This window comes from Equus asinus, chromosome X (genome assembly GCF_041296235.1).
Source record: "Equus asinus isolate D_3611 breed Donkey chromosome X, EquAss-T2T_v2, whole genome shotgun sequence".
NCBI lineage: Eukaryota > Metazoa > Chordata > Mammalia > Perissodactyla > Equidae > Equus > Equus asinus.
Genome location: NC_091820.1, coordinates 124396639 through 124418774, shown reverse-complemented (window position 1 = coordinate 124418774; position 22136 = coordinate 124396639). Strand labels below are relative to the sequence as shown.

Below are 22136 nucleotides of genomic sequence, written 5' to 3'. Positions count from 1 at the left end.
CGGGCTCCTTGAAAGCATAGACTTCTTTCCATCCTTTATTTCTTTCTTCCCCCCTTCTTCCTTTCCTCTCCTGCTCCCTCTTTCCCTCCCTCCCTCCATACTTCCTTCCTTCTCTCCCTCATTTCTTCCTTTCTGTCACACTGAACTATCTGAAATTTCTGAAATCTCTGGTCTGTAGGGCTGTGCAACACTGTTTTATCTCCCTGGAACGTCCTTTCCCCACCTTCTAGATCTGGAAACTCTTATTTATTCTGCAGGATTCAGTTGAGATGTTACTTTCTCCAAGAAGCTTCCATTAATAATTTTTACCCCCACTCCACTCCCCAGCCAGACTAGGGGCCCCCATATCACCCCATACAAACACATCATAGCGCTCGTTACACTGCATTGTAATTAAATGTTTACTTCTCTACTCAGCTAGACTATGTACTCATTCATTCATTTAACAAATATTTATTGAGCACATACTGTTCTAGGCACCGGGGATACAGCAGGTCCAAAACAGACAAATCTTTGCGCCTCCTTCCTTGAGCTTACATTCTAATAGAGGAAGATATATAATACACAAACACGTATGTCGGGTGGTGACAACGCCTTTAAATAAAAATAAAGCAGGTCAAGGTGATGGAAAGGAATGGGGAGGTGTGCTGTTTGGGTGGTGAGGAAAGGCCTCCTGGATAAGACGGTACATTTGGGCAGAGACCTGAATGAAGTAAGGGAGTAAGTCACGCGGATATTTGGGAGTGTTCTAGACAGAGGGAACAGCAAGTGCGAAGGCCATGAGAATGGAGCGTGCTGGACATTTTTGAGGAACAGCACAGAAGCCAGAGTGGCTGCAACAGCATGAGTAAGGAGAGTGGTGAGAGGCATTGCTGAGCTTTGGAGCAGGACCACCAGCTACAAAAATAAGAAGATCATGGACTCAGGAAGACAGGGAGCTTCGCGTATGTTCAACATCCAACACGAATAACCTTTCCCGAGTGTCAAGAGCTGTTGTTTATTGCACCCCTCCCATGGGCTCATTATCTCTAATGCTCACAATAACCCTGCAAGGAAGGTGGTGTTAACCCAATTGTACACATGAAGCTACTGAGGCTAAGAGATTTGCCAAAGGTCAGTCAGCTGGTTGAACAGGAGGGACGGGAACCAGGGTCTGTCTGACTGCAACGCCTGTGCCATTTCTGCTACATTTCATGATGCATCCCCGTAGTTGAAAACACAGTATTGAATAATGCCAAAGCCTTTTTCGTGGGGTGAAATGAAACATTTTCATAGCTTGAACGGTAAGAAAAAAAAAAAAGAGACATGGCATACAGTTTAAAACTTAAAAGTACAACAAATATCAAGAGTGTAATGTCATGGTGTTCTAAGCAGGGCATGGACTCTAGTGAACGTATCTTCTCAATGAGAAGAGATAGTGGTGGGTTACTTTCTGATGGCTGCTGTAACGAATGACCTCAAACTTGGTGGCTTAAGACAACCTAAATTTATTCTGTTCTCCAGGCCACAAGTCCAATATCAAGGTGTCAGGCGGGGCCAAAGCCTCTAGGGGAGAATCTTTCCTTGCCTCCTCCAGCTTCTGGTGGCTTCAGGTGTTCCCTGACTTGTGGCTGCGTCACTCCAGTCTCTGCCTCTGTCTTCACACGGCTTTCTCCTCTCCTCCTTGTATCTGTCTTCTCATCTGCCTTATATAAGGATACTTGTTAGTAGATTTAAAGCCCACCTGGATGATCCAGGATGACCTTATCTTGGGACTCCTAATTTAACTACATCTCCAAAGACCCTTTTTCCAAATAAGGTCACACTCACAGGTTCTAAAAGCTAGAAGGTAGACATGTCTTTTGGGGGCTCACCATTCAACCCAATACAGTTGGTGACGTGACATTAAGAGAGTCATAGTCCTCCCATGACCATCTCAACCGCACTTGGGTTCCACACTTCTCATGAATCCTAGTCTTTCTCAAACACCTCAGAGCCTACAAAGGAGGAATAGAAACAAAGTCAAATTAGGTGTGTATAAATTCTTTTTTTTTTTTTGAGGAAGATTAGCCCTGAGCTAACTGCTGCCAATCCTCCTCCTTTTGCTGAGGAAGGCTGGCCCTGAGCTAACATCCATGCCCATCTTCCTCTACTTTATATGTGGGACGCCTACCACAGCATGGCGTGCCAAGTGGTGCCATCCGCACCTGGGATCCGAACCGGTAAACCCCGGGCCGCCGAAGCAGAACGTGAGCACCCAACCGCTGTGCCACTGGGCCGGTCCCAGGTGTGTATAAATTCTTGCACTGAAGTATTATAAAGTATATCCAATAGGTTTGCATTTAGACAACTGGGTATTTGTCTCTCATTCCAGACAACCACTGTGGTGATACTCAAAATATTTAACAACTGACCTGGTGCAGGTACCAACCCATCAGAATGGACTCTGCAGCCCAACAGGAAGATGCCTACCATAATCAATAGGCACTTCTATGCTGTTGTCTATTGGCAGAAGAGCAGTAGTAACTAATTGCTAATCCCTCACATCTGAGGAATCTCTTAGCTTTCAGTTTTTTTCATATTATTTATACTATTTGGTTTCCACAATGACTCCGTGAGCATGGCAGAGCATGTTATCTCACCGATGAGCAACCAAAATCAGAGAAGTTAGCTGACTTGCCTGAGATCACCCAGTTGTGTGTCAGATGTGGGCCTAAAACCCTTCTGATTCTTGGCCAGGACTCCTTCTTCACCAGGCTGGGTCTGCGAGGGCAGACTTAGTTTACTTCGCAATGAACATAATATGCATAGAAGTTTGGGGTTGGACATCTCTTCAGGAGGCTGAATGGAGGGGCCAGGCCAGTAGTCAAAATCCAATATGCCTTTAGGAGCTGGCGGGTGAACTAAGAGTGCAACTGCCTTGGGGTGAAACAGAGAGCGTGATGGAGCCTTGCTGATCTGGAAAGCATATACCTTGCCTAAAAGTATTTAAAATCAACATTTTTTATAACAGTGAGCTATCTAAACAAAACATGTCTGCTGGCCTTCTTCAGCCCACAGGACACTTGTGTGTACCCTTTGATACTCAAACCATGTCAATGACAGATGACAAAGTTGAGATTCAGAGAGGCAAGTTATTCACCCAGTCACACAGCTTGTTACTGACAGCTGAGATTAAAACTGAGGTCTGCTCACTCTCTGCCCAGTCCTCTTCGCATGCTTAGCCCCAGGCTGCACTTGCTCCTTCAGTGCCCTGGTCGGCCTACCACCCCAGGACCGTGGCTCATAATCCAGGCTTTTACTATCCCTGTGGTGCCATATTCCTTTGCTCCTCCTAATCAAAATTCCCCAAACCTCCCCGTACCCTATGGCCCCGCTCCATGTTTGGCCTAACCAGAAAAAGGAATTTGTGCTAAGGCAGCAGTGGGAGGCAATGGCTTAGTGTGAATTAATATAGTCAGCTATGTCGGTTGGTTATGCCAAGTCAAGGATCACATCCCTTCATTGCAAAGTCATTAAGGAAGGCAATAGAACATCACGGCTAAGAGTTTGGGATCTCTAGTTATAGAGACTTGGGTTCAAATCCTGGCTGTGTGACTTTGGGAAAGTTTTATCCCTTCTGTGCCTTAGTTTCATTCTTTGAAAAATGGTTTAGTAATACTTTCTACTTCATAGCACTACTGTGAGGATTAGAGAGGGTATACACAAAATTCTTAGCACAGCGTCTGGCATATAGTAATTCATCATCAATGACAGATTCTGAAAAAAATCTCTGATAATAAATGAAGATACATCCCATTGTGAGCATTCCTTGGCAGTCTGAATGGCTTCTGTGCTCCATATCTGACTTGAGTTCAGAGAAAAGAAGAGTGAGGAGGAAGAAAAAGATCCCCTGGGTCAAATAGTGCTCCCTTATGTTAATATATATAGCCATCATCGCCAGATTATTTTTATGTAAACAAGAGCTCTTTCGTATATTTTACCTGCAAATGGGGGTTGCTTAGCAGGCCTATTTTGTGGCGGGCCAGGAATAAATTCATAGAAATGAAATAATCATGGAATAGACAAACTGGAACCAATGTGTAGAATCGGAGGTGTCAGCCAGGAAACTGTAAGAGGCCAGAGATAGACTGGGAATAAAGCACAACAAGTGAAAGGAAACATGGAGCAGACTCCTTATCCCCTTCTTCTGCTCAATATCTCCTGTCAATAACTGGAATAAAAACTAGAAGGCAGATTAATTGAATTTGGCAGTGGCATACAGCTTGGAAGGGATGGTTAAATAACTTGCGTGACAGAATTGGGTTCAAAAAGACCCAGAGAGAAATCTGACTTCCTTGTTCAATCGAGATGGAAGAGTTCCTCTTACGACTAAAAAACCCCAGACAAGACAGAAGGCTGCAACACGGAACCACCAACAGGCACAGAAGAAAAAAAGCTCCAAGGAGGGTCTGCTCTCGCTACTCAAAGGACCACAAAAAGGATAGCCTAACAGAACAGAAACTCTTTTTGACAATATCTGCCCTATTCCAGCTAAATACCAGTCTGTGTGTCTATCCCTCCACCAATACCACACTGTCTTGATAACCATAGTAAGGCTTACATTGGGCTGAATGATCTCTCTCATTTCATTCTTCTTTTTCAAAATTCTTTTAAGCTATTTTAAGTTCTTGCCTTTCCATTTCAATTTGAATGGGCACTTATACTATCAATTTGAGACATTTTCTCTTTTCTTTTTTTACTTTATTTTATTTTATTTTTTTTTGAGGAAGATTAGCCCTGAGCTAACTGCTGCCAATCCTCCTCTTTTTGCTGAGGAAGACTGGCCCTGAGCTAACGTCCATGCCCATCTTCCTCTGCTTTTTATGTGGGACGGCTACCACAGCATGGCTTTAGCCAAGCAGTGCCATGTCTGCACCCAGGATCTGAACCGGCGAACCCCGGGCCCCCGAAGCAGAACATGTGCACTTAACCTCTGTACCACCAGGCCAGCCCCCATTTTCTCTTTTCTAACGTATGATTTCATGCTATAAATTTCCCTTCAGCTCTGCTGTAGTTGTGCCCCACAAATTTTGATGTGTTGGACTTTCATTGTCATTTTGTTCAATGTATTGATTTCCCTTGAGCCCCCTTCTTTGAGCCATGGATTATTTCAAAGTGTGTTGCTTAGTTTCCAGGTGTTTGGAGATTTTTCTCTTATCTTTGTGTTAGTTTCTAGTTTTATTCCATTGTGGCTAGAGAACGTGCTCTGTGTGATTTGAATTCTTTTAAATTTGTTGAGGTTTGTTTTATGGCCAGAGATAGACCCTATCTTAGTGAATTGGCACTTGAAAAGAATGTGTATCAACTGTTATTGTGTGACGTGTTCTAAAATGTCAATTAAATACTGTTGGTTAATGATGTTGTTGAGTTCTATCTGCTTACTGACTTTCTGATTGTTCTGTCAATTGCTGAGAGTAGGGTGTTGAAGTCCCTAACTATAGTTGTGAATTTTCTATTTCTTCTTTCAGCTCTATCAGTTTTTTCCTCATTTATTTTGAAGCTATGTTATTTGATGAATACACATTTAGAAACACTGTGTCTTCTTGGTGGATTGATCCTTTTATCATTATGTAATTTCCCTCTTCTACCTGGCAAGTTTTTGGTTTTGGTCTGAAGTCTACTCTATGTGATATTAATACAGTCACTCCTACTTTTTAAAAATTAACGAGTGCACAATGTACCTTTTCCTATCCTTTTACTTTCTATCTACTTATGTTGTGTTTGAAGTCAGTTTCTTGTAGAGAGCATGTAGTTGGGTTATGCTTTTTAATTCACTCTTCTAGTCTCCTTCTTTTAATTGATATGTTTAGGCCATTTACATTTAATATGATTATTGATATGTCAGGATGTAAGGCTCCCATTTTATTATTTGTTTTCTCTTTGTCCTCTCTGTTTCTTTTTTCCTCCCTTCCTGTGGATCACTCGAACATTTTTTAGAATTACATTTTGATTTATCTGCATTTGAAAAATGAAAACGATAAAGGAGCCTACCAACATTCTCTTTATGATGACATATGAATTTTCTAAGATAAGAAAGGATGGCTTTCTCTACCATGCTCCTGACTTCCTCCTGAGCCCTCCCTGGCAGAATCATTAACATTCATATTTCTATCAACAGTTTATCCAAGCCAATGTAGGATTTTTCTATTATGCTTTTCAAAATTCTTCTAGCCTCCACCCATTACCCAATTCCAAAGTCACTTCCACATATTTATGTATTTGTTATAGCAGCACTCTCCTGGTGCAAAATATGTATCAGTCAGGGTTCAATCAGAGAAACAGAACCAGTATGAAATATATATTGAGATTTATTGCAAGAAATTAGCTTATGAGATTGTGGGGGTTGGTTAGACAAGTCTGAAATCCATAGGATGGACCAACAGAAAGGGCAGTCTGGAACTCTCCATCATGAGCTGAAGCTGCTGTCCACAGGCAGCATTTCTTCTTCTTCAGGGAAACCTCAGCTCTTCTCTTAAGGCATTTCACTTGATTGAATCGGGCCTACCCAGATTATCTAGGATAATGTCCCTTCACTTCAAATCAACTAATTATGGACTTTCATCATATCTAGGAAATATTTTCATAGCAACATGGAGACTAGTGTTTGATTGACTAGCTGGGGACTGTAGCCTAGCCAAGGACACATAAAACTGACCATCACAGAGCGTAAATTGCCACAATCACCTTTTAAAAATGTTTGACAGTGTATACTAAAGCTAAACACACATATACTCTATGACTCAGCAAATATCCTTCTGGGTTTAGACCTAATATAAATCCATGTATCCACCAAGTCATAGACAAGAATGTTCATAACATCATTATTTATATTAGCCTGAAATTGGAAACAACTGAAATTTCCTTCAACAGGAGAATGGATAAAAAAATTATGGTACGTCCATTCAATGGACTACTACTTAGCAATGCAAAAGAATAATCTACTGCTACATGCAACAGGATAGATGAATCGCATAGACATAATGGATGAGCAAAACAGTAAGAATGAATCTCAAAGACATCATGATGAGCAAAAAGAGTCATTCACAAACAAATAGATCCTATATTATTTCATCTATATGAAATTAAAAACAGGCAAAACTAATCTGCAGCGTCAGAAATCAGGATGGTAGTTACTTTGGGGTGGGAGTTATTGACTGGAAAGAGGCCCAAGGGAGACTTCTGGGTGCTGGTAACATTCTATTTCTTAATCTGAGTAGTGGTTACAGGGATGTGTGTGTTTGTGCGTGAAGATCAAGGTGTACATTTAAGACACATGCACTTAAGTTATACCTTAGTAAAAAAAATGTTTAATAAAAAGATCCAGGCAGGCTAGAAGAATGATTTGGGACCAACAAGATGATCTTTAATGTCTAACAATCTCAAAGTGGAGCATGAGGAAGACTTGATTTGGCAGCATGGAGAAAGACATGGGGGCTTCAGTTGACCACAAGTTCTATATGAGTCAGCCACATGACACGGCAATTTGAAAAGCACATGTAATTTAAGCTGCTTTAGCAGATGCAAAGTATTTCCTCTTGTTGATTCCAGCCTATCGTTTCCAAATCTCTTTGGATCTTAATTCTGTCATGGAGGACAGAATGGAGTTGTAGAAAGAACTCTTAACTAGGAAAATAAAGCCTTGGAACTAGCTTTCTAACTTAGACAATAGTCTTTAATGTTGAGTAAAAGTGAAATTAGTTGTTTTCTTTATAACTGAACTTAGATTTAGAGACCAGATGCAAAACTCTTTGAAAGTTGTTGGTAAATTTAGGAGGATTCAGAGGCCAAGAGTGAGGATAGAGAAGCAACCCTGCCATCTGTGGAGGAGCTTGAGACAAACAACTAAGGACGGACACAGAAGGTTTTTTTATTTTGAATATTGGAAGGGCTGGCATATGGAAGAGGGTGTATCTGTTCACTCCCGAGGGCAGAGCTACGAGCAGGTGGGTGTGATGGTGAAGCTGTCTTGGCTTCTGTATCAGGAAGGACCCTCCTAATACCCGGGGCCCTGACAAAGAAGGAGAGATGGTCGGCACGGAAGAGTTTAAGCAGTCGCTCAATGACCACAGGCTGGATAGCGCTCAGAGGACTCCTGCTGCATAGTGCCTCTTTCCGGAGGTGAAGAAGCAAAGAACGGCACTGAAGGGAAGGAAGGTGGAAGCTCAAAGACAATGGGAAAGGAAATGTGCTAATATCTATGTTCAAACATTACTATCCCTTTGCAAGCTCTTAAAAGTTGTCAGTGGGGATGCCTGTAAAGGTAAAGCATCAAATATTTTAAACTAGAAATGGACCAGAAATAGAAGGTAAGCTTGTTACATGTTCCCTGAGGCACCTCTGTAAAATGGAGCCAATGTTAACCCTCAACGTTATCTTTTCAGAAGACATCAGTTTCAAATGCTGTCTAGACTCTCCAGTTCATTTATGCAGCTACCCATTTCAAAATCTTGCCTCTGTCAAGCGGCATGGAAAACATCTTGTTATGACCCTTTGAAGAAAATCCTCTTCAACCACACTCCCTTTGCCCCTCCAGCTACGTGGAAAACCCACCAGATCTTTATGCTCATGATAAAGTGATTTCGCTTTAACTGTATTTAATTTAGTAGAGTTGGCATCAAATATAAAGGATTATGCCAGCAAGTGTTGGTCGATCTGACCCTGTCTGGAATGCAATGCTTATTTTATCATACGGCTGCAAAAATATTGTCATAAATATCTATGACTATCTATAAAGTATACAAGGTTATTAATACACATTCTCTTACTGAGGCAGTACAAAAATTACGTAAACAGATAAAGCTAGAAGCAAGCATATTTCATTTGCTTAAATAACACTAAGGAAGCCACTGAAGCACGGCTTCTGATGGGCTGGCAGGAAGTAGGAAGATAATTTCAGTGATGATGTGACATGATAAATTGCCTCTGCTGTACACAATTCTCACTCCAGAAAATAATTCGTCTCCGGCTTCCATCACATTGTTCTTTCCCACTGATGCGTATGTCAGTTCCATCATCTCTGGAGTCTGAGCAGAACCAAGTTTCTTCTTTGTGGCTGTAGCTCCAAAGATGCAAAACCTTGAAAGAAAAATAAACCCGCAAAGCACAGCCTACTTTGGGACAACTTCTAAAACGTAAACGTCATTATCTGGGTCCCACTTACGTGTTTGTATTGAGAGGCCAGAGATACTCATAGAATGATATTCTTTTGAGACAAGGCACCTTGAGAGGAGGCAAGAGAAGCCACAATGTGACCCCATGGAAGCTGGATTTGGAGTTCCAGCACCTACCAGATGTGTGACTTTGAGCAATTCACTTAACTCATCAGTTTCCTCATCTGCAAAATATGGATATCATACAACCTCCGAGAATTTTTTTGAAAACTAGGTGGTATCATGAATGTAAGGAGTCTAGCCGCACTGTTTGTGTCTGTTAATCGGTACCTGGCATTATTACTCATTTAACAAATATTTATTGAGCACCTATTAGCAAAGCACTGTTCTAAGTGCTGGGAATACAGCAGTGAATAAAGAAACCCAAATCCCTTCACTGATAGATCTTAAATCTACTGAAGGGAAAGAAACAGTAAACAAAATAAATAAGTAAAATGTGTAGTTTGTCAGAAGGCGATAATTGCTATGGAGAAAAATGCTGCAGGGAAGGTGAATAGGGAGTGCTGGGACCGAGTGTGGGGCTGCAGGCTCTGATGGGGTGGTCACCTAAGATGATAGCATGTAAGCAAAGACCTGAAGGAAGTGAATGAGTGAGCCGCGAGCCACGAGCCATGAGGATATCTGGCAGAAGTATGTTTCCAGCAGAGGGAATAGCAATGCAAAAGCCCTGAGACAGAAGCATGTGTGGGGTGTTCAGAACAGAGGGAGGCCAGTGTAGAGTGGTATGAATGACAAGGTGAGTAGTAAGAAATGAGGTCAGAGAAGAAATCAGGGCCAGATCATGTCAGGCCTTGTAGCGCCTGGTGTGTAGCAGGTGCTATATATGTAATAGGTATTATTATATAATGCCATCATCATTATCCGACTTAAATATTTAAAGAATCATCCTTTTCTTGGATGAAAACCATAGAAGGCACAAGGATAGTAGCGGGGAGATTATTGAAACAACCAGATGAGAGATGACGGTGGCTTGGACAAGAGTAACAGCAGTGGAGATTGTGAGACATGGCCAGATTCTGGATATATTTTGAATTTAGAGTGAACAGGATTTCCTGACTTGGTAAATGTGGGCTGTGAGTGAAGGAGAGGAGTCAAAGATGACTGCAAAGCTTTGGTGCCTGAGCAACTGGAAGGATGGGATTGTCATAATGTGAGACTATACAGGCGGAGCAGATTCTAGGAGATTGGCAGCTTGCTTTGACCATGTTAAGTTTGAGATGTCTATTAGACATCATTGTGGATAGATTAAGTAGGAAGTTGGATATCCAAGTCTAGAATTCAGGGGAGAGGTCCATGCTGGTGTTATCAGTTTACGAATTGTATTTAAAGCCATGGAACTGTATGAGATCACCAAGGAGTAAGGACACATAAAGAGGAAGAGGAACCAAGCCCTGGAGCGCTCCAATGTTATGAAGTCAGGAGAAGAACAGGCTAATCCATGGAGACAGAAAGTAGATTAGATCCAGGGTTGTTAGAGGCTGGGGGTGGGGATGGACAGTGACTGTTAATGGATAAGGGGTTACTTTTTGAGGCAATGAAAATGTTCTGGGATTAGATCATTGTGAAGATTGCCAACTCTGTGAATATACCACTTCATTGTACACTATAAAAGGATACATTTTGTGGTATGTGAATTATATCTCAATTGAAAAAAGAAGTCAGAGAGAAGAGGAAGAACCAACAAGGGAGACTGAGTGAGGTGGGAAGAAAACCAGGAAAGTAGATAGTCCTGGAAGGCAAGAGAGAAAAAAATGTTTCAATTGAAGTGTGTCAAATGCTGCTGAGACTTAACCTAGGTTGAGGCTATATCATTGGATTTACATCATGAAGATCACTGATGACCTTGACAAGAGCCATTTAGGTGGAATGGTGGAGGCGAAAGCTTGACTGGAGTGAGATGTGGGGAAAAACCCATTGGTCACTGTTGGAGGATGCTAGGGAGCCAATTCATTATTCTGAAAACTGGTAAATAGGGGGAAGGAATGAAGCACTCCTCCTGCCTTTCTATAGAAATGATATCACTATAAAACCGTATAGTAGATAAGAGGACATTTCTCTTTATAGAAGTATTTCCAGCTAATAGGTGAAGGTGCTATGATAGAATTCTAATATCACCACTTTGAAATCCTCAAGGAAAAGTATGCATTAGATTAGCAATATTTGCAATAGCTGCTAACATCATACAAAGAGACATTATCACATTTCTGTACCTCCTAATGGAAACACACACCACCATCAATGAAGTGGTCTTGCTAAAAAAAATTCAAACCAAATCTTGTTAAGTCTCTAGATTCAACTTCCAATGTATAGAAAATACAGGAGACAGAGGAGCATGTTAAATGAAACTACAGGGATGCGTTCAGTAAACTAGAGAATGTGGAGGATTCTACAGGATAAACAACCAGTTTTTTTTCCAAAAAAAACAAAAACAAAAACAAATTAAAGAACAAAAAAGAGATGGAGGCAACAAAATCCAGAACTAATTGAATGGAGCGGTGTTGCATGTTCATGGATAAGAAGATGCAATGTTGTCAAGATGTCAGTTCTTCCCAACTTGACCTATAGATTCAATACAATCCCAATCAAAATCTCAGCATGTTATTTTGTGGATATAAACTGATTCTAAAGTTTGTATGGACAGGTGAAAGACGCAGAATAGCCAATACAATATGGAAGGAGAACAAAGTTGGAGGACTGACACTACCCTACTTTAAGACTCACTATAAAGCTACAGTACTCAAGACAGTGTGGTATTGGAAAAAGAATAGACAAATGGATTAAGGGAACAGAATAGGAAGCCTAGAAGGAGACCCACCTAAATATAATCAACTGATCTTTGACAAAGGAGCGAAGGCAATATAATGGAGCAGATATAGTCTTTTCAACAAATGGTGCTGGAAAAATTGGAGATCAATAAGCAGAAACATGAATCTAGACACAGACCTTACACCTTTCACAAAAATTAACTCAAAATGAATCACAGACTTACATAAAAAAGTTCTAACTATAAAACTCCTAGAAGATAATGCAGGAGAAAACTTAGATGACCTTGGGTACGGCTATGACTTTTTAGACACAACATCAAAGTCACGATCCACGAAAACAATAATGAATAAGCTGGAGTTTATTAAAATTAAAAACTTCTGCTCTGCAAAAGTCAAATGTCAAAAGAATGAGAAGACAAGCCACAGACTGGGAGAAAATATTTGCAAAAGACACATCTGATAAAGGACTGTTATCCAAAATATATAAAGAACTCTTAAAGCTCAACAGTAAGAAAACAAACAACCAGATTAAGAAATGGGCCAAAGACCTTAACAGACACCTCACCAAAGAAGATACACAGATGGTCAGTAAGCATATGAAAAGATCCTCCACGTCATATGTCATCAGGGAAATGAAAATTAAAACAACAAAGAGATATAACTATACACTTATTAGAATGGCCAAAATCTGGAAAACTGACAACACCAAATGCTGACGAGGATGTGGAGCAACAGGGACCCTTATTCATTGCTGGTTGAAAGATAAAATGGTACAGTCACCTTGAAAGATAGTTTGGTGGTTTCTTACAAAACTAAACATACTCTTACCATATGATCTAGCAATCACATTCCTTGATATTTTACCCAAGGGAGCTGAAAATTTATGTCATATAAAAACCTGCACATGGATGTTTGTAAATCTTTATTCATAATTGCCAAAGTTTGGAAACAACCAAGATGTCCTTCAGTAGGTGAATGGATAAATAAACTGTGGTAATCCAGACAATGGAATATTATTCAGTGCTAAAAAGAAGTGAGCTATCCAGCCATGAAAAGACAAGGAGGAGCTTTCAATGCATATTACTAAGTGAGAGAAGCCACTTAACAATCTGAAAAGGCTGCCTGCTGTATGATTCCAACCATATGACATTCTGGAAAAAGCAAAACTGTGTAGATAGCAAAAGGAACAGTGGTTGCCAGGAGTTAGGGGTAGAGAGTGATGAATAGGAGAAGCAAAGAGGATTTTTAAAACAGGAAAATACTCTGTAAGATACCATAAGGATGGACACATTTCATTTTACATTTGTCCAAACCCATAGAATGCACCACACCAAGAGTGAACACTAAAGTCAACTATGGCCTTTGGGTGATAGTGATGTGTCAATGGAGATTCAATGGTAGAAAATGCCCCACTCTGGTAGAGGATGTTGATAAATGGGAGAGACTATGCATATGGAGGGCTAGTGGGTATATGGGAAATCTCTGTATCTTCCTCTTAATTTTGCTGTGAACCCAAAACTGATGTAAAAAATAAATTAAAAAAAAAATCCAATAGAAGAATCTTGATGTATCGCCTTATCCTTTTCCATACCTATGATGTCTAGAAATTTTTGCTGGTATAACTGGAATTCTTATTGTACATCTTAGGAAGTCTTTTAGCTTTCAGGGAATTACATTTCTAAAGAATTCTCAAGATCAGATGTTTTATTCTAATGTTTTTATATTCCTCTTGGACACTAGAACCAATCCACTGTTAAGGGAGGACTCTTTTGGTCTTAATTTTGTAAAGTTTCCATTTCCACTGTCCTCTAGAACTCTGTGCGTTTCTTGCTAACTGCCTTTCTGCATGTTTTCCACATATGTATGATAACTTAATGAGAGAGAGAGAAAGTATGAATGGGACGAGGGAGTTCAGAGGCAATGGGTATAGGCAACTCTTTTAAAGAGCTTTAGTGTAAAAGGAAAGAGAAAAATGAAAAATGGGGCAGTTAGCAGTGAGGGAAGTGGGTCAAGACACATGTTTGTTCAGTGAAGGGAATGATTTGGTAGAGTAAGAAAAATTAATAATTTAGAAGAGAGAGGGGAGAATTGTTATAGCTCTGTCCTTACGTAGGTGATAAGGGCTGAGAATCTAGTGAAGAAGCGGAAGAGTTGTCTTTCAATATGAAACACACACCTCTTCCATTGTAACAGATTTGGTTGTGGGAGCTTTCAGAAATTCTTTTCGTCTTCTGCTTGCTTCTATTTTATCAATAAAATAAGAAATTAGATCACCTCCTGAGAATGAAAACGGGGGGAGAGGTGTTGGAGGTTTGAGGAGAGAGTTGGAGAGTGAATATCTAGGGAAATAGTTTGGTTGCCAGGCAACTGCAAGGACTCACTTGTGGTTAGTGGTCAAGAATTTAAAGTGAGACTGAATATTGTGGTTTGGTATTTTCCTTCAGCCACACTGCAGCTGCAGGTGCAGAGCAGGGAGAGAGGTGAACTTCTCCAGGTTTGAGGTTTTGCCAAGTAAGTATGCAGATATGAGAAGGGCAACAAGGGAGCATAGGCAAGGGAGTGGTTACAGTGACGGAGTGCGGAATGTAAGCTCAGTAAGAAGGGAGAGAGGACAGCAGTGGGGTGAGGAAATATGAAAAAGTAGTTGGATCAATGGAAGGGAAGTCTCATGGGGTCAGAAGATAGTTGCGGTCACTAGTGGGAGTGAGCTGGACAGATAGGAGACGCTAGTTTCCTATCTAGCCTTGCAATGAGACATTGCAAGTTTTGGTAGAAAAACTGGTAATGCCCAGGTCTAGGGTATGATGGTGATAATATTGAGCAGCTGAGGTGGGGCTAGGGGCAAACAAGGTCAGGAAAGGAGGTCAAGGAACTGAGAAGCTAGGGGTAGAAGACTCTTGCTCATGAAAGTTGAAGTGGCCATGGCGGCAGTAGGGGGAGAAGTTGCGGTTGTGGTGGCTGCCCCAGCAGACACAGTTGTTCTCGGGAGGAGGGAGACAAGTGCAGCCCTGTGGGGAGTTCAAATGTCTCCCCTTCAGAGAACTCTTCTCTGACCATCCTGACCTCCTCTGACCTCTCCTTCCCATCACTGTGCATCTCATTACTCTATTTCGTTTTCTTTAATGCACTCATCACTATCTGAAAACATCATACTTCCTTATCGTCCATTTCTTCCACTAGAATGCAAACTCCTTGAATTTGCCTCCTCCAGTGCCTTATTCTCAGGGCCCACACAGTGCATTTAATAATAGACAGCTAGAAAATGGTGGGAAAAGAAGGAATGAGTTTTATCATGAGTGTGCTGCCTCCTCAGCATCCAGGAGGACCTTTTATGAAGCCTCTGGAAAGTGGGGTGAACAGAAAACATTTACAGAGGTTGAGCCTGTATTAATTGGGGATGAGAGGCTCTGTCAAGGGGGTTTTGCGAAGGCAGAAGACCCAGTTATGAGTCTTCAATTTCCGTCAAGTGTGGCCCCTTTGTTTCCTTCAGGAGAGTGTTGGGAGTTACATGTTGAATGAATACAGAATTCACCCAAGTGACTCTCCCTGAACAGCCTGAACAGTTGAGGGTTCAATCTTAGTTTCCCAGCAAAGAATGTACAGCCGTGGAGGAGGAGTGCAGTCTTGGGCTGCCCTCCAACCTGCAAGAAGTTGCCTTTCCTCCAGGGCCCTATCTCCACCTTTTCACATTCCGTTCTTTTCTGCACTGGCTCCGATCAGGCTTCCATAATCCCTCACCTCTACTGAAATAGCTCTTGTCAAAGAAACCAGTGACCTTCTGTACCCAATTCAGCAGTCATTCTATTGTCTCTGCCTCAATGCTCAGCAGCAGCATTAGATACATCGACAGCTCCCTCCTCCCTGAAACGCTTTCCTCCCTCAGCTGCTGTGAAGATACCCCAGGATTTCCCCCATCTCACTAGCTCCTCCTCCTCCTCTGCTCTACCTCTAAATGTGGCAATTAGGGCTTCAGGGCTCACTCCCTGGCCCCCTACTTTTCCCTGCCTTCATTCTGTATCTGCCTGTTTCCCTTGGCATTGCCTCTCTGCTCCCGAGGCCTCAACTGCCACAACTCCCATCTACTGACAGCTCTTCCTACACCAGAACTCTTTTCTGAGCTTTGGACTCCAGTATTTCCATCTGTCTACTGGACATCTCTTCAAACTCAGTGTTCAGAACAGAGCTCTTCATCTTGCCTCCATGCCCTCACCAAATCTTGTACTCTGTCTCTCCATATCTTTAAATGGCATCAGCAGATATCCAGCTGCTCAGGCTAAAGTTCCAGGAGGCGTCATTGACTCCTCTCTCTCCTTTGCTCACCTCCATGTACAAATCCCTCATCAAGCCCTGTCAGTCTTACCTTCTAAATATCTCATGAATCTGTCCGCTTATCTGCGTCTCCACCCTCGTGCAAGCCAACATCCTCTCTCACCGGGATGACTGGCCCCATCTCCTAACTCATCTTCCTGCCTCCACTCTTGCTTGCCTACAGTCCGCTCTCCACACTAAAGCCAGAGCAATGGTCTTTTCAAAACATAAATTGGATTGTGTCTCTCCTCCGCTTAACACTGTTTAATGGTTCTTCCATTGTCGTCAGAATACGAATCCCAAATCCATAACATGCCCGTGTCTAGCTCTCCAGCGTCCCTTCCCATGACTCCTTCCCCTCCCTCAAACTCTGTGAACTTTTCTTGGTCCCTCAGGTATGCTTGTGCACTGCGAGTGCTGGCCCTTTACATATGTTCTTCTCCCCACCTCATCTTCACCCTGTTGACTTGGCTAACTTGTCCTCATCCTTCATGTCACAGCTTAAATGCCACTTCCTCTGGGAAGCCTACTCTGACCCTTGCACTCAGCCTCTGGGGCCCTTGCTCTGTGTCTCCAGAGCTCTCTTCGTGTCATACTCTTTGTGCCATAGCATTGATCTAACTGCATCGTAATGGCCTATCTATTTTCCATCACTCCACCTCCATTAGAAGCTCTGGAGGGCAGGGATCTCTCCTCTTTTGGTTCCCTCTGTATGCCACGTGTCTAGCTCATAGTAGACTCTTTGCACCAGCTCACCCTTATACCAGAATATTCCTCATCCTCATCTTTAAAAGTCTGGTTACTCATCCTTCAGATCTCAGGTTAAAGGTCATCTCCTCATGGGTGCTATCCCTGACCACCCTGTCTGAGCTAGCCTCCCAGTTACTCTGTCACATCACCCCACTTTCATTCTCTCCGTTGCACTTGCCACTCCTGGATATTTTCCTTGTTCATGTGTTTCATTTTTGTCTGTTTATTGTCTATCTTTCCCAGCAGAAGCGTATGCTCCACGGGAACAGGGACCTTGTCTGGTTTTGCCCCACATTGTAACATGGCTTCTAGGTTAAAGCTTGGTACATAGTAGGATGAACGTTGGATGGAAGACATGTTGGAGGAATTGAATGAATGAACCAATGAATGAATGAAGGGATGAATGAATGAACCAAAAGTAACCCTCCGAGGAGAGTGGCAGTCCTCAAGTGGAAGCAGCAAACCAAGTGAGGAACCTGTGGCGCCTCAGCTGGGGCCTAAGATAGGTCATCAGTGCTTCCCTAAGGGCTGTGGCCTACATTCTCCCAGCATCAACTGCCTCTGGCATTCACGAAAGGAGGACACTGAGGAAGCCTCTCTTTCTTAATTTCCAAACGGGGCAGACCCTTGATATGGAAGGAGGAAAAATAGCCCCCCATGGCCGGCTGAGGGAACTTTCAATGGATGCCGCAGGCTGGTTAATCGGTGACAGGTAAGGCCTGGGACATAGATGTCACGTGAACATTCATGAAAACCAGCATACCACTGGCTAGTGATGAGGCCCAGGACAAGACTAAGCTGCCCGGAGGTCTAATGGCCCTTTTGAACAGTCTCAGCTTTTCTGGAGGGCAGTGAAGAAGAATATCGCCTAACAGTCCCTGCATTCCATCGCTGCCCTGCCTCTAACTCTTCCAACCCTTCCACCTCTCCACTCCCCACCCCATGTCTCACGTACCCCCACCCCCATATCACCCCCAGCAAGAACAGAAAGTCATCATTCCACCTCCAGAAGCTCTGCCCACAGGAACGTGAGCAACCTGCTAAAGCCAGCTCGACTCTGCTGTGAATACTAAGATGGAGCCCTCGCCAACAGAACTGCACCCTCGCTCAGCATCGAAATCGAGGTTCGGAGCTTTTCAACAAACATTTCTGAAGCCATCCCCTTTCTTTTTTTAAAACTGCAAACTAAAGAGTTCTCTCGCAAAGAGCCCCTCCCCCCTCCCCCTTTGGTGGCGAGCCATGCCAGCTTGGACATCTCCCAAGGACCAGACTTCTTATAAACAAAGCCCAAGTTCCCTCAAATGCTGCCTGATTGATGGAAGTCCTGTGGGATCCAACCCTTGGAGGATTCACAGCCGAAGGCCACTCGATTATTAAGTACTACCAGAAGAGACACCAAGCTCAAAACATAAAACTAAATGCCCCAAAGTCCCATTTGCTTGCTATTTCACATATTGTTGTAGATGATTCAGGGCACAACGCGCCCTCTGCTCCAAGAGACCCTGTGTGGTGCTGCCCAGACAATGGAAGACATACTTCCTCCCTTTGAAAGGGTCCAGTGGGCCAGATCACCATACGTGCGAAGGGCATATTGTTAAGGAAGAAGCATGTAGTACAGACACTTACGGCGTGACCAGCATTCTCTCTCTGCACCACCTCTTCTGAGTGGTCTGAGGCTCTCAGTTTCCCTTGGGAGTGCCATGACACAGAAGTCCTCGCTCCAGCACAGCAGGACCAGGCCCCGCCCCTCACTCCGGGCTGTGGAGAACAGCTCAAATTTAAATTCTGGCCTCTGGAGCAAGATACTCTCCGAAGAGCCAAGGAGCCTCCCAACTGAAACTACCCCCTCAGGGACTCTTTGTTAGCCAGGAGTCTACTGGAAAGCCCCAGCAGCACCCCAGAGCCGGGGTGGGGGGCGAATCAGGGAGCCCTGGGGAGGCGTTTACACTTGTGGCTCCAGGCCTAATCCTCCTAGCTTCTTAGTAATCCACTTGATCATACTCCATCATGCAAGCACATTGGCTTTGACAGAAACCATAAATACAAACATGGATCTGAGTAAGTCCCCCCAGAGGCCTGCGTCTAAGGCTCCGGCAGAGCAGAAATAAGTGAAGCAACCGTGACCTCGTGAAATGAAGACTTTGGTGTGGGAGGCAGTGGTTCTTGGGAAAAAAGAAAGAAAGAAAGAAAGGACAAAAAAAGTGCAACTTGCTTAACCGGTTATCTTTTTGCTTCAGGGCTGGCCACACAACATCTCCGTTGCAGAATGAGTTTAAGGAAAATGAGAAAGCAGAAATGTGGAGCAATAAGCAGGCATTTCATGGTTTTCAGAAACCACCGAACTCCGGACCCCTCCACCACAGCAGTCCAGGGCGCACAGCGGTCTGGGAGACAAGAGCGACCACCAAATGTGGACATGCCCGCTGCCTCCACTCTCTCCCAGCAAGCCCGGGCCCACCCACAGCATACCACATCCTGGCTCCTAGGGAACTCTTTCCCATCCAAACTTGGCTGCGAGAAATGGAACTCAGCAAAGTTCCTCACCACTTAGCCCACGCTGTTTTCAGCCGAACGGGTACAATGCACCAAATCCCAGCAAAATGCTCTGCTAGCAGCTGTGAAGAGATGGGGAAATGCTGGACAGGTGGTCAAGGTGTTCGAAGTATGGAGGCAGTCCGTAACTAAGCAGGAGAAGCCACACTCCGCGTGTTTCATTTTGTGAGAAATCAAATGGCCCAAATGCTGAACACACGCACCCAAATCTCGAAAGCGGTTGCCAAAATATACCCTGGACTCCCAGTTCCTGGGTGAGGCTAACCTTGGTTTTCTGCAGAAACTGTAGGTGGAGCATCTTGTCGGAAACAACCTTCAGAACCTGTGAACCTGCAGCCATTCCTGGGGATAGCCTGAGGGCTAGATTGATTTTTTTTAAAAATTGGCTAACATTTGATCCACGGCCACGAGGCGGATGTTCCCACACGGCCGCACCACTTTGGGTCCAAAAAGAAGGTGAAGGGAATTTTCTCAGGTGTCACACAACTTGGCTCTAAAGAGCGGCCGCCGTGAGGTCCAGCACACTGGCAACAGCATCGGAATAAGTGCGCAATCTCCCAAGGGAGCGTCTTGGAAGGGAAACACTCATTTAATAAATGTAAAAGTCCTGATGTCATTTAATAAATATGAAAGCTCTGATATGCTTGTTAAAAATCAATCTCTACTTTTTTGTTGTGCTGTGCCTTTGCGGAGGAGGGGAAGAGGACGAGGATGCCACTAATTCACATGCTCTCTTCCATGGGGGAGGGGCGAAGGCTTCAGTGTGTGGCTTGGCAAATTTTTTCTCCAAGGGCCAGATAGTAGATATTCCTAGCTTCGTGGGCCAGATGGGCTCTGTCACATAGGCTCAACTCTGCCTTTGTAGTGCAAAAGCAGCCGTTAATGATATGCAAACCAATGAGCGTGGCTGTGTGCCAATAAAACTTTATTTGCAAAAGCAGCCCCACCGCCTTTGCTCTGTGGGCTGGACTTGGTCGGCAGGCCATCGGTTGCAACCTCTGCTCTCTGCAAAGCGGACCCTCATCTTCAGACTTCTTGTTCAGCATCTCCAAACAACTTGCTGAAAGGTAAAGGGACAAGCTGAGGTCCCGAGGCTCCTATAATCGCTTCTCTTCAACCATTCTCAGTTTAATCCCATGATGTCACTCTGAAATGCAGCGGGTCATTGACAGGGTCACATTACTCAGAGAAAAACAGGATGTTTGACACCTAAAATATTCAGAACAAACCCAGAGCTCATCTCTGCAAAAATGCTCTTATATAATGGGAAACAAGGAAAAAGGGCAGGCAGCAATGGGCGGCTGAGCAGGGACAGTCACTCCCGGGGAAGGCGCACTGGGCCCGGGCTCAGATGGCAGGCCCGCTGCCCCGGAGAGCGCATCTCCGCGTGCAGCTGTCACTGCAACGGAGGATGACTTCATTTCAGCTCCCCCAAATAAAAGGGTAATCATCTCTCACTTGGGAGAAATACCATATGGTAGATGCTTTGAAAAGTTGTAAGAAAAGTATAAAGTACTTAGGGGAAAAAAGCTACTTCCCAAAGCATGAAATTTGTCTAGAAAAGGATCAGGCAGTTTCTTTGAAATACCATGGCTTCCTAGAAAATCGAGGCTAAACCAGCGGGATTTGGTAACAAGAGGGGCCTTATCAAGGCAAATCGATGGGGGAGATCAGTTTCTTGTGTTTACATACCTTCGGAGCAGCTCAAATCCCCAACACTTATTCGAAAGCCCTCCCGTGACCCGGCCGCAGGGAAACATCCAACTTCAACACCCACTACTCTCTATCTTGTATTCCAGGCTCACGAATATATAACTTAACGACTTCTGTGTCCCCAAAGGCCCAGGAGCATGCGGCTTCATGCCTCTTGGCCTTTCCTCATTGGGATTCCTTGTTCTAGAAGGCCGTTCTAGCCCTTCAAAATTCAGCCTCCGTTGGCTGTTCCCTGACCCTCCGAAATGTGTTCAGCACCTCCTCTTCTGTGCTATCTTGGGATTTGCACATATTTCTCCTGTTGTACTTTCCACGCTGTAGAGTCATTTATTTGATTATATGACGATTTCTCCACTTGAGTGTGAGCTCCTTGCTGTCCGATTTGCCTCGGGGTCCCCAGAGCCTAGTTAGTGTTGGATTTGTGGGAAGAGCTCGATAAACACCAGTGGGATTGGATGTCCAACAGTGGGGGCACCTTACTCGCCCAGGGGTTCTCTTCTGAACCGGAGCTATATTTCTAGGGCTAGCTTAAGTTAGGGCTCCAGGTTAAGGTCTGTAGAACACAATCATCTGTAGCCCTGGGTTCCTCTGCGAGAGGCTCCAGTCAACTGAGTCACCAGCATAGCTTTTTCATTAACTTTCTTTTTTTTTTTTATTTTCCCTAGCATTGGCTCAATTTTTATTTCTTGTAAAATAAGATTTTTTCAGACATCAAGAGACCTAAAAGCCAGTCAGGTTGTTATTATGTTGCCCACTTATTCTGTCTCAAAACTTTGTTACACAGAATTCACTCATAACCACGTGGTTTTCAGTCATCGGTGAAATTTTTACATTATTCACATAGCTAGCAGATCTG

The 22136-nt window shown here is 43.5% G+C and overlaps 1 long non-coding RNA gene across 1 annotated transcript; it reads right to left on the bottom strand.

Moving 5' to 3' along the window:
- Positions 1-470: 470 nt before the first annotated feature.
- Positions 471-19261, bottom strand: LOC139042791 (uncharacterized). Its single transcript, XR_011499924.1, has 3 exons — positions 18641-19261; positions 1854-1976; positions 471-1685 (listed from the first exon to the last, which is right to left on the bottom strand). It is a non-coding gene; the product is annotated as an uncharacterized lncRNA (long non-coding RNA).
- Positions 19262-22136: the final 2875 nt, after the last annotated feature.